Below are 19,884 nucleotides of genomic sequence, written 5' to 3'. Positions count from 1 at the left end.
TGGAAAAAGAGCTGTCCGAGGTGCTGAATTTTTCACTTGCTGGGTTTAACACTTTGGAGAGCTCCTTTTAAACTCACCCCAGAACCTAAAGCCCAAAGTTGAGTTGCCATCCACTCAACATGAGAGCCACCAATTCTTATGGCTAGACAGACAAACAGGTTGACTTGATTCCTATGGTTTGGTTTCAAGAAGAACATATTGTATTCATTCGGTTATTTTTTTACAAAAATCTGTCTCAATCTCAATATTGCAAGGCTTCCAAAAGGTAGGACAGGATCCAAATTGGTCTTTGTGTTATTTTAGTCCTCCGTAGCTGCCATCGCCGATGTTTTTAATTCTTTAATCTCTCAACAACACATAGGACATTAGGATTTGCAGAGAAAGACAGGTCTTTTTGGAGGTTTCGTATTTTTGTTTATTCTTTAGCCATGTTGTTGCTGTTATATGCCTCCAACCTGACTCTGATTTGTGGCAAGTCCAATTCGGATCGGTCTGCTGTCTGCACAAGAAACTACTGCTATCAACTGAGAAGCGTAGGGAAAAAGGGATGGATTATGCCTATGGTAATGCTGTCACCACTCCCAGACAAGACAGAGTATTTCTTCTCCAGACTTGTCCTGGATTTGCCAGATAGTGTACTATAGACCCAGCCTTAACCTGAGTGTTGAACTATGACTTGGTTGACCCCAGTTCAAATCCCCACTTGGCTTTGAAAACTCACTGAGTGACCTTATTTATTATTTACTAGCTTGGGGACCCGGGTCATTTGAGAAAGCCATTGTTTGCCTGTGTTAGAAGTTTAGGCTAGATCCAATGTCAGCTGGGTTCAGTGGGTGCGGGAGAACTACAGCTCCCATATGAAAGTCCCATCGTCCATGGTTCACCTCCCTCCAAACAGCGGCATGATGTAGAATAGGTCATGGGGGCTCCATGTGCCAAGTTTGGTCTTGAAGCTTGGAGACTCAGGCCTAGTCCTTGAGATCTGGCAGCCCTGCTCTGGAATGCATGCTATAGCAATTAACCTGGTGCTGGCTTGGAGGGCTGGCTGGTAATTGCTCTCCATCGCACTTGCAGGAGTGTTGCATCCAAGAGGGAGATGCTTAACAAAACCAAACAGGGTGTTGACAAACTGGAAGTGGTTTAGACAAGTCGGGAGCCTCGGATGATTGTGGGTTTGGAATGTTTCTCTACCGCAGGGGCCTCCTCAAGCCGGCAATTAGGGGCTGATGTAGCTTGCTGCTCGTAAGGACAAAGGGGGTGTTGGCAACAGGCATTTTGCAGAAACCCAGAGATGAGAGATGGTTTCCTTCTCGCCCAGAGGACACTGAACAGGGAGAGATTGGAGGGATGGAATGCCTTGTTCATTTTGTTTTAACAGTTGTCTTACTGCTGGAAGAAGGTCTTACAAATGGCATAGTTTTCAAATATTCTTCAGCATAGTATGATGATGTGAGTATTGGGCCATAAGGCTGAAGACCAAGGTTTGACTCATCTCTTGGCCATGAAAACCCATTGGGTCATTTTGACCCAAGACATATTCTCTCAGCCTCAGAAAAAGGCAAAGGCAAAATCCCCCAGAACAAATCTTGCGAAGAAAATCCCATGATAGATTGGTCTCAGGGTCTCCATAGGTTGGACATGAAGCTGGTAGGCTGTTGGGAATGGTGGGAGTTGGAGTCCGAAACACCCGAAGGGCACAATAGTTTTTGAAGACACACTTTGGTGGGAGTTTTTGGAGGCATTTCCAATGTGAACTCTCTCTGAGTGTTTTGGGTTCCTAACTCCCAGGAATGGTGGGAGTTGGAGTCCCAAACACTCGGAGGGAGGGCCGAGGTTTGCCCATGCTTCCAAGTCTGAACCAAACTAAACTGCATGATATGGAAATGTATGTAGATCCAGGATTCTGAAAGTTTACTTTGGAGTTTTTTGGAGACTTTAAAAAAGACTTTAAGATGTGAATCCTGCGGAAAAGCCCCAGATACACACAGCCTTTGAAGTCTGAAGTGCACTATAATGTCAGTGTCACTCCATCATATGGGAACATAGATCCAGCCCAAGAGAAAAAGACAGTTCCTTTGTGTTTGATGAATTTTTGAGGGGACTTTACAAGAAGATGACGAAGAGAGTCCAACCTGTGCCTGACAAAAAAAAACTTTGGCAAATGGGAAAAAAGTCAAGGAAATGCGTACCTAATGAATTGCAAAGAGTTCTTGGTTTGTTTTTCAATAAAAGTTGGTTTCGAGCATAAAAAAACCCATTAATAGTTCAGAATTTATTCTGCACAAAAATTGACACAGCAGAGTTGTCAAGGATGGGTTGACTTGAAGTACATTGTGGAATTAATGCAGTTTTGGCATCACGTTACCTGCCATGGCTCAATGCTATGGCATCATGGGAATTGTAGTTTGGTGATGTACCAGCACTTTTGGCAGGGAAGGCTAAAACTATAACTCCAAGGATGCCATAGCATCCAGCCATGGCAGTTGAAGTGGTGCCAAACTGCATTCTATAGTTCTATCTTTGTTGTCTTTAAAGTTGAAACCAACTTGCTCTTAGCAACAGTTTTTCTTCCCTGTTGACCCCAAATGCAATGGAAATTTGCAACATACACTCAACATACTTTCCCCTTTGTCTCTTTTTACACTTCTTCTTGGGGGTCCACAACCTACCCCAACATGCCTCTGAAAATCCCTTTTACTGAATCCTTCATATGTGGAGAATTGACTCAGGAGAGCAGGACTGTCAAGCATAGCAGTGGGATGTCCCCACAACCAATGGGAAACCAACCACTGATGATTGACAGCTCTTGTCTCCTCCCATGGAGGCTCAGAGACACAGCATTCTGTGGCCCGAACCTGTGGGAGTTACATTTCCATAACTGCCATTTGGGGAATGGTGGTTTCAGAAAGTAGATTTCTTACCATCAGTTTACTCTCCCTTATTGAAAGAGTTCATATATATATATATATATATATATATATGAGTGATGGCATCACGGCGACCCACAAAACAACAAAACTACAGGCCCCTCAACCTCGAAATTTGACAACACAACCCATCATCCTCACCTCTAGGTTGATACAACAAAAAGAAAAGAAAAATAAAGTCCTAATTAGAGAGAGAGGAATAATTGCTTTTATCCAATTGCTGCCAGTTAGAAGGCTAAGCTCCTCCAACTTGGTCTCCTAGCAACCCAATAAAAAATAATAAAAAACACTAAAAAATTGATACAATAAAATACTATAATAACAGAAAATAACTAAAAATAATACAAGAAAATAATAAAATATAATAAATAAAAATATAACTTACAATAAAATTAATTAAAAAAATGCAAATAACGTCAAATAAAAATTACACAACAATTTTTAACCAATACCACCACCACTTTGCCACAGTAACGCGTGGCCGGGCACAGCTAGTATATCTATCTATCTATCTATCTATCTATCTATCTATCTATGATTAATTTAGTAAACATTATAAGCTGACATGAGCCCCAGGCCCAGGAAAAATGTGGGATATGGAATCATAGAATAAAAGAGTTGGAAGAGACCCCAAAGGTCATCCAGTCTAAATGTGTTTCTAGGCAAGAATGAGGGTCTGCCACCATCAATTCCAGCATGAACGTTTCCATCTTGAAAGTTCCTAAAGTTTGAGAAGATCCCCAAGGACCATCTAGTCCAGCCCCATTCTCCTATGCAGGAAGACTTAGGCCAAGCCCTCCCAACAGATATCCAGATAGCCTCTGTTTAAAGACCTCAAGAGAAAGAGACTCAGCCATCATCCATTCCATCTTGAAGGTTCAAAAATTCATAGCATCTTAAAGTTTGAGAAGACTTCGAGGACAATCCAGTCCATCTCTATTCTGTCAGGCAGGAAGACACAACGCAAACCCTTCCAAAAGATGGTCATGCAGCCTCTGTTTAAAGACCTTCAGAGAAGGAGACTCCACCACCATCCATTCCATCTCGAAAGTTCATCATAGAATCCATCCAGTCCAACCTCCTTTTGCTATAGAGGACATACATCTTTTCTGTTGGTCACAATACAATGGAATTTAGCAACCTATACTCAACATACATCCTCCCTTGCCTCTCTTCACCCCTTTTCTTAGGGATCCACAACACATCTCAATATGCCTCTGAAATCCCCTTGTCACCCCATCTTTAAAGAGAGTTACCATCCATCCAATCTCCAAAAATAGGACACTTCACCACCATCTATTTGAACTTGAACGAATGTTTCCATTTTGAAAGTTCAGAGAGTCAAAGATATTCTGGAAAAGGCCAGAAGGTTGAAGGGCTCTGGGCTTACACTCACTCCACTAATGCATCAGTGACCAAATTAATCTGCATTTTCAGGTTGATATGCTTTCTAACAAAGCTTGAAAAGAGTGTGCAAATGTCATTAATTCTACCAGGAAAATATTGCGTCCGAAAACTGTATTCCTATTGAAAACAGCACCGCGTCAACAGAAGGCTTCACCTATCCAAATGTGCCTTCCTGATATCAAAAGCTAATAGGAAAAGAGTAAGAACAACCATTACAGAAGATGTCCGGTCAACACCTATGGTTCACAATCCACTGCGTTATCCATGTGCAGTGATCCTTAGCAAGACGACAGGCATCATCAAACCAATTGCCCAAGTAATGCGGTTGTAAAGCTCATGATCTCGCAATCTTGCTCAATGAACAAAGCCATTTGTAAAAGGCTCTTGCTATTTTGAATGGAGAGTACACATGTAATTCAGCACATGGAGGTAGTTTATACATCTGGAAGTGACTCTGGGTGGCACATACGCTGTAGGATTAATGCAGTTTGGCACCACTTTAACAGCCATGGTTCAACGCTATGGAGTCATAAGATGTTTTACAAGAACTCGAGCTTTCTCTGCCGAAGAGTGCTGGTACCTCACCAAACTACAAATCCCATGCTTCCACAGCACTGAGTCATGTAAGAAGAAGAAGGAGAAAGAGAAAGAGAAAGAGAAAGAGAAGGAGAAGGAGAAGGAGAAGGAGAAGGAGAAGATTTCACAAGGAAACTCAAAGCGACTTAGGAGACAAATTCAGCCAAAATTCAAATCAAAGTTCAAAGACATTGCTCCATTGCGTTTCTTAGCAATAGGACATTTATCATTTCGAGGTTGCAGCTAATGTATGAACCTCTCTGTTTATAGGAAGGGAATATCACACCGCAATGCTATGGCAATGTCACAGATCTTTCATTTCCACTCCAATATCCAAAGCGTGTGCATTTGCACTGTAGGATTAATGCACGGTGACACCATTGTCATTGCCGTGGCCCAATGCTGTGACCATTTTAACTCCCATGGCTCAGTGCTGTGGAAGTATGGGATTTGTAGTTTGGTGAGGCACCAGCACCTTTGTCCTTAAACTACAGCTCTCATTAATCCATAGCTGTTAAAGCAATATCAAACTGCATTAATTTCACAGTGTATACCAGGCATGGGCAAACTTTGGCCTTCCAGGTGTTTTGGACTTCAACTCCAACAATTCCCAACAGCCTACTGGCTGAAGGACCAAGGTTTGCCCATGCCTAGTATATACACCCACTTGTATAAATGGAAAGAGACATTTCTCCTACCTGGTGGCCGGGGGTGTTCAGGTGTTGCATCCTTGCTGTAGCTCCATGCTAAATTCCAAGTTCTGGAGCAGCTGAGATGGACAACCTCGAGACCCCAAAGAAGAGTTGGAGGCCGATGTTCTCCTTAAGCGTCCGGACACATTCAGAGCAGGATTTGCTTGGGAAAGAGGAGACAGAGGCGGCTGAAGGCGTCCAGCCCCATTTCTCCTGCTAACAAAGCATCAGGCGGGGTGTTGCTCACTGGAAATTGCTGGGATAGGAAGACAAGTCCTGCCCGTTCTGGGTGTCTACCAAGCTCTCCTTGGGCATGTCCTTACCTGCAGCTCAGAACGGAAGGAGGAGATAAATAGAATACATTTCAGACAAGAGCTGAGATCAGCAGGGCTGGGTTTTGGAGTCGGGTTGGAGAAAGCTTGTGCTTTAAAACCTGGTTTATGCTCTCAATGAGAACTTCTCACCTGGAGAGGTGGGATGGGTGATGCTGTGGCTTTGTCAGAGGGCTTTAGCGCCTTTGCAGCGCCAATCGAGAGGAAGTCGAGAGAGCCTGGATTCAAGCCGCGACTTGTTTCCCCCCCAAAGAAAAGGAAGGAGCAGCTGGGGATTATGGAGCCAAGGAGGAATGTGGTTTGCTTGGTTCTGAGTGCCGCAGAAGGAAGAGTCGGGTGATGACAGACGTGCAATTGTGGTTCCTTCATGTCTAATACAAAAGGCTCAATGGAAGCGCCTTTTATCACCCAGATTCAGAACCGCGGAAGCCACCCTAAGCTTGCTAATTTCTTCAGCATTCAACAAATAGATTTCAGATCCTTTGACTTAGCTTGTGGAGGACTCCTTCTCCGTGTAGGGCTTTAAAGACATTTCCAAGAAAGATTTGGAGGCATGGGAATCCAGAAAGTGGTATGTTTCCCCCGAAGACACAGTTTGGGTGTATACTCAGCTTTCCACATTTGTTAGAATGAGGGGCACAAGACCCCCATGAAAGTGAAAAACTATGAATAAAGAAATTGCCCTTTTTAACAAACCTGAGAGGACACCTCTGTATGAATGTCTACTTCTTTCAGTACAACTCTGCAGTCACCTTCTGCTTGAAACTGGTTGTAGAAGTGCATTGGACAACCTAGAAATTAGCCATTATAGAATCATAGAATCATAAAATAATAATATTGGAAGAGACCACATGGGCCATCTAGACCAACCCCCTGCCATGCAGGAAAAGCACAATCAAAGCCCCACTGACAGATGGCCATCCAACCTCTGTTTAAAATTCTCCAAAGAAGGAGCTTCCTCTAGACTCCAAGGCAGAGAGTTCCACAGTTGAACAATGATATTAGAGGATCTAGAGAATCCTGGGGATTCACCAATTCCATGAATAACCAAATCCCGCAAAGTCAAAGCTGCCAATGTGGAGGGACAATTGCACTCCCAGTGGCATCACTATGGTAGTGTCACCTAAGGTGTATCTACTTCTATAGTTAATGCACTTATCCTTTTAACTGCCATGACTCAATGCTTTGGATATCTGGGAGTTATAGTTTGGTGAGGCACCAGTGTTCTGATAGAGAAGGATAACAACCTTGTTAAACTACAGTAAAGTCTCACTTATCCGACATTCGCTTATCCAACGTTCTGGATTATCCAACACATTTTGTAGTCAATGTTTTCAATATATCATGATATTTTGGTGCTAAGTTCATAAATACAGTAATTACTACGTAGCATTACTGCATATTGAACTACTTTTTCTGTCAAATTTGTTGTATAACATGATGTTTTGGTGCTTCATTTGTAAAATCATTACCTAATTTGATGTTTAATAGGCTTCTCCTTAATCTCTCCTTATTATCCAGCATATTCACTTATCCAACGTTCTGCCGGCCCGTTTATGTTGGATAAGTGAGACTCTACTGTATAACTAACTCCTATGGTTTCTTATAATTGAATCATGACAGAAAGTGGTGTTGATTTGCATAAATTCTGCAGTGTAGATGCATTCTGAAATGGAATCCAACAGCTGCCCATAGAAAAAAGGAAGAGCTTCTGAAGCAGAATGGGGAAAAATGTGGGGCATGAATCCAGTGGGACATCCTTTCCTTCACTTTTCTCCACTACAGATATCCTTCAGGCCTGCCTTTAGCACAGCCGGCTAATCGCCAGCAGCAATAGATCTCTACTGACTGAAAGGTTGGTAGTTCAAAGCCCAGGTTGGGGTGAGCACCCGACCTTCAGCCCAGCTCACTGTCCACCTAAGCAGATCAAAAACAGCTGTGAGTAAAGAAATTAAACACTGCTTAAGCGGGGAGGTATTTTACGGCACCATAAAAGGAAATATCAGACATGCCAGCGATCAAAGAACAGGAGGAAAAGTTTGTGATCAAGGGTTTGTCATCATAGAGGACAGACCAACAGCACCCCCTGTGGCCGGAATCGAGCACAACCTCCAGGATGCCGAAGTTGGAAAAATGCCGACATATCTATTGTCTGTTCTGTATGTCTAACGGCATTTAATGTTTGCCATGTATATGTTCTGTGGTTCACCCTGAGTTCCCTTCAGGGTGAGAAGGGTGGAATATAAATGCTGCAAATAAATAAATAATAAATAATAAGCGGGGGGGGGGGGGGGCTGTATTAAAAACAGCTTACAGGTAGTGGTGTAAGAAGGAACTGACAAACAAATGAGACAAATTGGGAAAGGGAAAGAATTAAGTGACACTCAAGTGCCTTGTGTGCCCAATGGCATTCTCAAAGGGAAAGCAGGTCTCCTTTAGGCCATTGAGAGCTTTCTGGTGGAAGGATTCTGGGTGTGATACTTTCCTGATTTGCCATTGACAGTCAAAATTTATTCTCAAAGCTCCCATTGTTCCAGCTACTTTGAAACAACCACAATTTCAGTCTCCTGCTCCCACTTTCCCCCCTTCATTCTCATATTATTCCAGTTGCTACAAACTGAGTTCGAAGTCTAAACATCATTTGTTTGGAATTAATTCAGGAAGGGAAGGAAAAAGAGGAAAGAGTGGAATTTTGGCCTTCCCAGTTGACTCAGACAAAAGCAAACTGCTACAAATTACACTGCTACATTACCCTATACTTTCCCTTTAAGAATCTCTAACATATGCCCTTGAATTAAAAGAAAATTGGATGAAGCTATTTTACAGATGGTATATGACACCAAAAAAACTTGGCTACATAAACAAAAATTTAAATACGAACTGCTGGAAATGTGGTAGGGAGGAAGGTGGCTTTTACCACCTATGGTGGAAATGTTGCAAAGCAAGGGAATATTGGACTATGATACACAACAATATACAAAAAATATTAGAGACGAAATTTATCCAATTACCGGAAACCTATTTATTAGGTATATCCAAACTACAAGCAGGGACGAACGACGAGAAACTGATGATCTTCCTCACAACAGCGGCTAGAATAGTTTATGCCAGACACTGGCGACAAAAGGAAGTACCCACAAAAACAGAATGGTTAGTAAAAGTTCTCGAAATAAAAAACATGGATAGATTAACATTTTTATTAGCAAAACAAAAGGGAACTCCAAGAACAGAAACTAAGTGGCAACAGGTGGACAGATATATTAGTACAAATGAACTAAAAGAATAAAACAGACAGGGGATGCCACTCAAGAATAATCCACATTTTTTATTACAAGGTAATAAATAAAAAAATAAACAATCAATATAAAACAAAATAAATGTAAAGAGGGAAGGAAAAAAAAGGAACTTAATCAATAAAAATGACTCCCGACTACATCTTAAATTGAGCTATAAGAAATAGACTCGACCTCGAGCCGAACCTGATGGGAATCTAAATTCCCACATAACCTAAAATCAAATAAAAAGAGGATAAATAAACAATAAACAAATAAATAAACAAATAATTTAATTTTTTTTCTTTCTCTTCTTAGACAGAAATAAATATATAGATATACGTATAAATAAATAGATAATTAAACATCCTAAACATCTTACAACAGACATTGAGAAGAACAGAACTCTTAAAGGAACAGAATAATCGAACGAAGACTGCAAGAGAATATGGACTAAGCAAAACTCAAGCCTCTACGATGCGTCGCGGAAGTCCCCTCTGTTTTTAACTCTCTATGTGTTTCTTTTTTTTTTTTGTCTCCCTCTTTTTCTACTGTCCCTTTTAATTTTATTACATTTCAAGCCTCCCCAGCACCCATTCCCCTATTCCCTCACATCCTTGCAACCCATTGTTTTATGTTGTATTTGTCTTCTTGAAAATCCTAATAAAATTATTTAAAAATAAAAGAAAAAAAAGAATCTCAGTGTCCTGGTTTTCATTTCTGAAATGTTGAAGGGTACACCATGTGCCAAAAGTAATATGCCTGATCTTCGGTTTTGGGAACATGAAGCACACAATCCACAGCCCTGGCTGACTGAGCTGACTTCCCTCCATCCATTGTGGAAAGAAATGCTATTTCTCTTCCTTTGAGCTCTAGATCTTGAGCTGACTCACTCAAGACATTTGGTTTTCAGTCTCTGGTCAAATGAGCGGAGCCAAAACCTACACAGCTTCGAGGCGAGGAAAATGTCGGGTTTGGCAGCCTTGTCCCCGTTTTGCTGACAAAGGCTCTATCCAGTGGGAAGGGAGTCAATTTCACCGTGGCAAGAAATAAAATCATTATGTAACCGCCTCCTGGGATCCAACTCAGCCCTGGATGCCTCTCAATGTGGTTTGGGATCAGCCGGCCTTTTCTTCCAGCTTTGGCTCCGTTGGCTAAGAGGGAAAAGGAGCTGGGAGGGCCCCAGTGCCAAATTGATGGCGTGTCCACACACCCCAAAATTGCTACACAACAGAAAAGGAGAAAAACATCCAAACTGTATACAGGAAGGTTTCTTGCCAGGACTGAGGACGAAAAGGATAGTGGATCTGAGAAAAGGAGTGGGGCTCTCTCCTCATAAGACAATCCCTGGTGAGACAAATGATCTTTCTGATCAACAAGCATCCAGTCAAGTCTGTCACTGTATATACACACTCCACTTACCTCACTGCCAACAGAACCTCTGAAGATGCCCGTCACAGATGCAGGTGAAACATCAGGAGAGAATGCTACTGGAACATGGTTATGCTGCTCGAAAAACTCGCAGCAAGCCAACCTTGATATTTCTTCTTCATGGTCTCTCAGTCCAAATAGTAAGCACTGCAGCCTTGCTCAGGTTCTGAAACCAGAGAAGATCAGTTGTGTTCAAGGTGGTGTGGTGGAGGTAGACATTCTCTTTATTAAGGTGATGGAGATTCCTTCTCTGGAGTTTTTTAAATCAAGGTCGGTGTCGCACCTCAGGTTAGCTTCACCTTGCTAAAGACACCAGACTGCACACCAAATGTAGCCTTTTGTAGTTTATTAGGAAATAGGGAAAAGAGAGTTAATAAAAGGCAAAAGTTCAGTTACAAAAGATAGTTACAAAAACAAGGCTGTAAGAACAAATCCATGGAAACATTAAGCATGAAACAAAGTCCTTAAAATGAAGCCAAAGTCCCAGAAATGAGGAAACATCCAGGCTATACAGGAAAGCAGACTTGGTTCTTGATTCAAGCGAGGAAAATTGATGAAGATTTCCCTCTCAGCAGACTGTTTTAATAGCATGACATGAAGGCATTTCTTTGCCCTTTGAACTCCCTATTATGTGCTATTCTGAAACTTCTGTGCAACCCCCGAATTTCCAAATGACTAGCCCGATCTAGAGACACAGCCTCATTGCTTTCGCTTTCAATGCCACAGAGCTCGTTAGTGTTATCAGACTGAGGCTGGGAACCGCTCTCCCTTTCTGCTACTTGCACCTGAAAACCATCATCATTAGCAACATCATTTCTTCCTGTGGGAAAGCCTCCCTGCTCCTCATCTCCCACAGCAGGAACACTCTGCACCTGAATCCCATAATCCCCATCAGAGTCATCTTGAAACTCATCCTGAACTTGAATCCCATCATCTGGAAACTGCATCCCAAAATCCTCATCAGAGTCACACAAAGGTGGCTGAGTCACAACAGTCGGATGGCCATCTGTTGTGGGTGCTTTGAATGTGTGTTCTTTCATGGCAGGGGGTTGGACTGGATGATCCTTGGGGTTTCTTCCAACTCTATGATTTTAAGGATTGATTTCTTTTACAAACTCAATGTTGCACCCCTAGGCCATGTAGGCACCTCAAAACCACACTGAAGCTTCAGAATATAGCAAGCAAGCTGTTTATTGAAGATTATATAGGAGCAATAGCAAAATCAGAGTTCAAAGTCAATAAAATGGGTTTAAGTCCACAAGAACAAAGTACTTGAAAATCTTGAAGCAAGAGTCTATAAAAGTCACTCAAAGAACATAGTCCAAACCGGATATCAAAGTAAGTCCCAAGAAAGGTATCAAGAATAATCCAAACCAGCTATCAAGGATTAATTCCAAGGCATGAGACAAACTGGAAATACAGGAAACAAGGCTAAAATGCAAGATCAAACTCCAAGGCAGTCCAAGGTACAAAGTCAATGCTGGAAAACAAGGCCACAGTCTTGGCTAGAATAGAGATCCAAACGGCAAAGTCACTGGAACATTCAACTTGAATCACAGGCAGAAGTGAGGCTGGAACTTGAAGCAAGATACAGGCTGCACAGGAACACAGAGCAAAGATCTTTCTCTCTTGGATTAGCAATGTTACCATCTCTGGCTATGTCAGAGAAAGCAAACCTTTTAAAGGGAAATTCAAGGTCTTTTTTCCGTGAGAAGATTGCTCATTATTTTGCTTCAAAAGCAACCATCTACTTCTTTTCACAAACTCCCGTTCCCTCCTCAAGTGAGTTATCGCTTTCTTCCTGTCAAACTCATTATCCCTCTCCACTTTATCAGCTCCTACATCCAAACTAGAATGTCCATCTGGCACCTGGAGATCCGACCTTGACTGCTGTGAGGAATGTGGTTCACAATGCCTGCTTGCAACCACTCTGTCTCTGGTCCCAGAATCCACTGGGACAAACGGTGGTTGCATCTCAGGCCCAAAACCAGAGTCCTCTGGCAAGGCAGGTGCAGGGACAATCACAGGCTGAATAGGCCCAATCTCAGGCTCACTTGACAGCTCAGATGGAGGCTGGGCTACAACACTCAAGAAGACATTGTCTTCTGTGAACGCAATGTCTTTTAGTGTATCTTTCTTAGGTGGAAACAAGGGAAGTAAACTCCCAGCAGCTCCTAAATGTCCTGCTCCCAGCTTCAAACAAGATCCAGGCTTCCTAGGTCAGAAGCTATGGAGGCAAGAAGCATCTGGTGCCCAAACAATCCATGGTCAAAAAACTGCAAATCAGAGACAAGATTCCAAGGAGTCTTAATTCTGATGAGGAGCATCACACTACGCAGTTGGGACTTGCGTTGTGATCCCGAAGGCAGTGAATTGGCACTCTGATCAGCCGTAACCAGTATGTCCAACTGGTTACAGCATAGCTAAAGGTGGGAAAACTGGGAGATTCAAGTCAACCACATCTGGAAGTCAAGTGATTCATTCTCTGGCTCATGGGACATGTGATTCTTTCTTAAAACATTCTTTATAGTCACATTTTAAAAACTCATCATTTCCAGATTCACTAAGAAGTCTATGGCTAATGATCCTCTTTCAAAGAGACCATGTTGCATGCCAGCTTTTCTCAATGCTACTGTCATTATCTGGGTTGTATTGTCAATGGGAGCTGTGATCCAGTATTATTGGATGATGTTAGGTTAACATCTGCAGCCAGTGAGAGGCATCCTCCTCCATTATTGATAAACCTGAGATAGACACAACCCATCGACTCAGTGCCAGTGAAGCTACAGGGCACTGTTGTATTGTTACACTTGGCAGCGGCAGTGGATGGCGGCTCTTCTGATTCAGATGAATTCTGACATAATCCCACAGATGGTTGTTTCACCCTCCTGGCTTCTCAGCCAAGCACATCAAGCACATCTCCGTAGCTTCTCTTGCAGAGAACGGCATCAGTATTGGAACGAACACCATCAAGTTGTCAGCTTGGATCAAATCATCTGTACCATATGAGTCATCTGTGTCCTTTCCTTTGCAAACACCTGTCAATGTCTTGCCATCCCATTTGCTCTCAGATGTGTTTTCCCAAGGCTGAGTGAGGAATGCCATCGATTGAATACCGGGAAATGGCCTCGCTCCTTTTTGCTTTCCGACAGGCCAGTGTTGATGTTCCAAGACTAGGTGGATAAGTGTTCTGTCATGCGCTGGGCCTGTAACTATTGTCTTTGTATAGGACGTATATTTTATGCCCAGCAGGAAGCCAGGATGCCTTGAAAGAGAGGTTCTTGAGGATTTCCCTGAAAAGGATGGCCTTTTGAGTCTTTCTTGAAATAACAAAGTCTTTATTGATGAACAAATAATAAATCTTCAAGGAGTCAAATAACACTTCAAGGTTTCCTTAATAAACTGTTGGCTTTTCATTCTTGTCCCCAGGGGACGGGCAATTGGCTTTGGATGACTGTACTTTCTCTGTAAAGGGAAAATCCCCTTATAAGCTCTCCCAGGCTGTCTATCATATGGGCCTAGCTGATGTGTGACCTACTACCGATTCCAAATGCGTCTGGGCATCGAGTAGACCTACCAACCAAGGCTTGCAGATGTTTCAGCTGGGGTTCCGTGGATCTGTGATGCTGTTCTCTCTCCAAGGTTTCTTTGGAAACTTGGGACTGTTTCCCTCAGGAGCTGTGAGTCTGAGAGGCTGTGATCTCTCAGCCAGAGCTTTTAGGACCTTTTCCCCTGGAATCTCTGTTTCTGTTTCTCGGATGTTCTATATCCCCGGATGTTAATGAGATATGAAGCTTTTCTATGGGTCAAGCTGGTCTACGTCCCTATAGCTTAGCTTCCTTAAGTGAGACTGACTTAAAAATGGCTCTTTCCCTCCCAGAGCCCTGAACAAGGGGCCGAACCAAACTTAATGATGATTGACAGGCGGCCTGTCCTATGACTGCAAACATTAGCAGCAAGAAAATAAAGTCAGAGCTTCTGGTACAGCCGTACCAGCACAATAAGAGATGACAAGACATTCAGCTTCTTCTTGGGACCTTTCACTCTATTGCATGGAGGTGCCAAACCAGTACTGAAGAAGGATCTTCACCTTGGTGATGGTTTCTATTACACGAGGCCATGTTCAACCTGTAGCCGGTCCACAACTTCACTGTGGCAAACCTTTCCCCTGATATTGACAGGGATACTTTGCACTTTTCCTGCATGATAGGGAGTTGGAGTAAATGGCCCATGTGGTCTCTTCCAACTCATGATTCTATGATGGGTTGATTTCTGGCTGTCATTAAAATAATACAGCACTTTTGGTGAGAACCATGGTTTCTTCTGGGCTTAACTGGCTTTGCCCTGCTTATGGCAAAGTCAGGGGATGCTTTGCGACTTGCTACACTGTAAAATCATTGCAGTTTGATGCTACTTTCAGTGCCCTGATTCATGCTATGGAATCCTGAAAGTTTTACAACTATAGTAGAGTCTCACTTATCCAACATAAACGGGCCGGCAGAATGTTGGATAAGCGAATATGTTGGATAATAAGGAGAGATTAAGAAAAAGCCTATTAAACATCAAAATAGGTTATGATTTTACAAATTAAGCACCAAAACATCATGCTATACAACAAATCTGACAGAAAAAGTAGTTCATTACACATTAATGCTACAGTAGTCTCTCACTTATCCAACACTCGCTTATCCAACATTCTGGATTATCCAACGCATTTTTGTAGTCAATGTTTTCAATACATCATGATATTTTGGTGCTAAATTCGTAAATACAGTAATTACTACATAGCATTACTGTGTATTGAACTACTTTTTCTGTCAAATTTGTTGTATAACATGATGTTTTGGTGCTTAATTTGCAAAATCATAACCTAATTTAATGTTTAATAGGCTTTTCCTTAATCCCTCCTTATTATCCAACATATTCACTTATCCAACGTTCTGCCGGCCCGTTTATGTTGGATAAGTGAGACTTTACTGTATGTAGTAATTACTGTATTTACGAACTTAGCACCAAAATATCACAATGCATTGAAAACATTGACTATAAAAATGCGTTGGATAATCCGGAACGTTGGATAAGTGAGTGTTGGATAAGTGAGACTCTACTGTAATTACAATTTTTCTGTCTCACCAAACTACATCTCCTAGAATTTTGTAGCATTCAGCCATGGCAATTCCAGTGGTGTCAAACTGCATTAACTTTACAGTGTAGACACACTCTTGATTCATTTCCAAGCGACTGATTCTTTGTTGCTGCTCATAATATATTCATTGGCACATTGTGTAAGAGCTTGGAAGAAAGGTGTTTTCCCTCCCTTGAGTCATTCTTGCCTAATGTCATCCTCACCTGGGCATTTCCCTCTTCTTACGTAACAGCTCACAAATCGTCTCCACTCCACATCACTGGGCCAATTCCCGTCTTTTCTCAAAGAATCATGCTTGACACCGATGACTAAAAATTGCAAGAAAATTCAGGACAATTCTTGTTCCTGAGCTGAGATCTTCCCTTTCTTTTCTCCCCAAATGAAAATATATCATGGTACATTCTTAATGATTTACACTTGTGTGCCTTCCCTTGAGCATGAAGTTATCCTTTTTGCATGCATGGCATAACATCTGTCTTCAGCAGAACATTGTAAAAGTAGAGTATTGTAAAAGTTTATTATTATTATTATTATTATTATTATTATTATTATTATTATTTTTTTTTTTTTTTCCAACAGTGGTACTGGAACAACAATGACTGTTTAGTTTAACTTTAACAGTTTTTGGCAGTTCTTTGTTAGAACATTACCAATGTTAGCTGCTTCTAACCTAGCAATTTTACTCAAAGTGTTTAAAGCTAGTGCTAATGCTTTTTTTTGCTTTTTGGTGTGTTTCTTTGCCAAGTACTTTTGCATTATTATATCGCCATTTGTTCAGATATATCTATCTATCTATCTATCTATCTATCTATCTATCTATCTATCTTTCTATCTCAAAATATGGATACTTTAGCTTTGTTTTTGTTTTTTGTTTTTATTCTCTCTCTCCCTTTTTGATCCTTTTTTAATCGCAGTTTTCCTACTTTCTATACAATCAAATGTTCTCACTCTTTTGATGTTAATTTACTCTATCTTATAAGGTAAAACTTCAATAAAAATATATTTTAAAAAAAGTAGAGTTGAGCATGGAGTTATTGAGCATATTGATATGGATTGTGTGTTGCATTATGTAAGAGTCACATTTGTTTCCTCATTTGGTGGCAGAGTGTTTGTTTGTTTGTTTGTTTCATTTATATGCCACCTTTCTTTCAGAATACTTCAAAAAAAAATCCAATATGGACAATATCACACCACACTGTTAAAGCATTATTGTTTCACTTTAACCCCTATAGCTGCCTCCTGAGAAATTCTGGATTTTGTAGTGGGATAGAACCACTTCAACAGTGTAGTGTGATTACTGCTACTGTACTACTATTACTACACTACTAGGATCTATGTCCACTGTCATGTAATAGAGTTTGGAACCATTATATGGTCCCCATCTACACTGCCAGTTTAAATCTGCATTGTATGGTCAGTGTAGATTCATAGAATGCAGTTTTAAACTGCATTACATGTTACAAGTAAATAAATAAATAAAACTTTATTGATCTACTGCTTCATCTTCTTGAGAGAACTCAAGGTAATTTCCAACATGCAAAAACATTCAATTGTCAAAAAACACCAGACAATTTATCAAAAGGGTTCTGGCTCAGAAGGCAAATCAGGCAAAAAAATCCCAGTCCTGTGAGAGTACAAAAGGTAAAGTATTAATTGTTATAATAGTTATTATAAGGCAAACAGCCTTACACACACAAAGGTTTATACCATGCAAAATGGCTACTGCGAAGCGTGTTGCAGTTAACAAAGAATATATATCTTGGCTTATCTAAACTTGACCAATTGCTGATGGTCTTCCTCACCTTCCACACCTATTTTGGCACAAGTGATGTCTGTGACCTAACTTGTTTACTCTGAGCTAGCTTCTCTCCTCAGAACTTTCTGGAGAAAGGCACCAGCGCACAAGAAGAGAGGGGCACAGGCCCTGTGTCACAAGCACTACTTTGGTTTATGCAAAGAGCTTACATTGTCTGTATAAAAAGCTAATATGATATATGCAGAGGCAAAGCCACATATGCAAAAGTTTACCATTTTCTGGCTTATGGTCCCTTCAATACACCAAAGTTAAACATAGTAAACATAATAAACGACATCATAAGACAGAACCAAAACAATTCTATTAAAAACAGACATAAAATTACAACTAAAAATCAATATACTCCATTAAGGGTTCAAATTCCAGTAAATGGGACTTCAAGGTAGACATGGTCAGTTATAAGAGATAGGTAAAACATGTGCATCAGAGTTTCATAGGGCCAGGGAGTGGATAAAGTACAGAGCAGGGTCTTTGTTGACAACCGGGGGTGAGGGGTGTCTATGGACTAATTTTGCTCAAAACCCTGCAGGAACCACCAGGTCTTCAGTTCCTTGCGCAAAGAGGACAATGTAGGGCAGTGATTCCCAAAGTGGGCACTACCACCCCCTGGTGGGCGCTGCAGTGATCCAGGGGGGCGGTGATGGTCACAGGTGTGTTTGGGGGCAATGAAAATATAAAAGAAAGAAGAAAAGATTTAGAAAAAGTACTTTATGTATTCCGCTTCCAAGAGCGCGAGACAGGGTTGAACCTCTACCTCTCTCCTGAGGCACCTATTAGGACATGGGGGCGGGACCAGGGGAGGGGCGGGGCCATTTCCCAAGTGCCGGAGACATGGCTGAGCCCCCAAGATGCCTGTTAGGACACAGGGGGCGGAGCTAGAGGAGGGGGCGTGGCTTCTTCCCAAGAGCCCGAGACAGGGCTGAGAATCTATACCTCTCCTGAGGCGCTTGTTGGGACATAGAGGACAGAGCTAGAGCCTGAGACAGGGCTGAGCCTCTATACCTCTCCTGAGAGGCCTTTTAGGACTAAAGGGCGGGGCTAGGGGCGGGGCCTCTTCCCAAGAGACTGAGACAGGGCTGAGCCTCTATACCTCTCCTGAGAGGCCTTTTAGGACTAAAGGGCGGGGCTAGGGGTGGGGCTTCTTCCCAAGAGACTGAGACAGGGCTGAGCCTCTATACCTCTCCTAAGAGGCCTTTTAGGACTAAAGGGCGAGGCTAGGGGCGGGGCCTCTTCCCAAGAGCACAAGACAGGGCTGAGCCTCTATACCTCTCCTGAGAGGCCTTTTAGGACTAAAGGGCGGGGCTAGGGGCGGGGCCTCTTCCCAAGAGACTGAGACAGGGCTGAGCCTCTATACCTCTCCTGAGAGGCCTTTTAGGACTAAAGGGCGAGGCTAGGGGTGGGGCTTCTTCCCAAGAGACTGAGACAGGGCTGAGCCTCTATACCTCTCCTAAGAGGCCTTTTAGGACTAAAGGGCGGGGCTAGGGGCGGGGCCACTTCCCAAGAGCACAAGACAGGGCTGAGCCTCTATACCTCTCCTGAGAGGCCTTTTAGGACTAAAGGGCGGGGCTAGGGGCGGGGCCTCTTCCCAAGAGCACAAGACAGGGCTGAGCCTCTATACCTCTCCTGAGAGGCCTTTTAGGACTAAAGGGCGGGGCTAGGGGCGGGGCCTCTTCCCAAGAGCACGAGACAGGGCTGAGCCTCTATACCTCTCCTGAGAGGCCTTTTAGGACTAAAGGGCGGGGCTAGGGGCGGGGCCTCTTCCCAAGAGACTGAGACAGGGCTGAGCCTCTATACCTCTCCTGAGAGGCCTTTTAGGACTAAAGGGCGAGGCTAGGGGTGGGGCTTCTTCCCAAGAGACTGAGACAGGGCTGAGCCTCTATACCAGGGGTCCCCAAACTAAGGCCCGCGGGCCACATGCGGCCCATCGGAGCCATTTATCCGGCCCCTGGGGTGGTGGCTCCCTCCTCTGCCAAGAAAGTGTGGTGTGGAGAAGGAGGAGAAGTTTCTTGTCAACCTCTCCTCATGGGCACTTTTCCGGCTGCTGCCGCCGAGGAAGGGCCTCATGAGGCGAGGAAAAGGTGTGCGGCTTTCCTCCCTCACACCATGGGCAGCTTTCCTGCTGCCACCACTAAGGAAGGGCCGCACGGGGCGAGGAAAAAGCATGCACCTTTCAGCCCTCGCCCCGCGGGCAGCTTTCCTGCTACTGCCGCCGAGGGAGGCAACGGGAAAGGTGCGCGCGGGGTGAGGGAGGAAAGAAAGGTGCACGCCTTTTCTTCGCCCTGCAT

General features: G+C 42.9%; 1 protein-coding gene across 1 annotated transcript in view; it reads right to left on the bottom strand.

Moving 5' to 3' along the window:
* Positions 1–5,835, bottom strand: part of frmd6 (FERM domain containing 6) — a 194,895-nt gene extending 189,060 nt beyond the window's left edge. Inside the window, exon 1 of the mRNA XM_062968674.1 lies at positions 5,609–5,835. The gene's annotated coding sequence lies outside the window, so the exon portion shown is untranslated. The remainder of the gene's footprint in view (positions 1–5,608) is intronic.
* Between the last annotated feature and the right edge of the window lie 14,049 nt (positions 5,836–19,884).

Source organism: Anolis carolinensis, chromosome 1, assembly GCF_035594765.1.
Source record: "Anolis carolinensis isolate JA03-04 chromosome 1, rAnoCar3.1.pri, whole genome shotgun sequence".
In the NCBI taxonomy this organism is placed as follows: Eukaryota; Metazoa; Chordata; class Lepidosauria; order Squamata; family Dactyloidae; genus Anolis; species Anolis carolinensis.
Note: the sequence above shows the minus strand (reverse complement) of the source record. Positions and strands in the feature narration are given on the sequence as shown.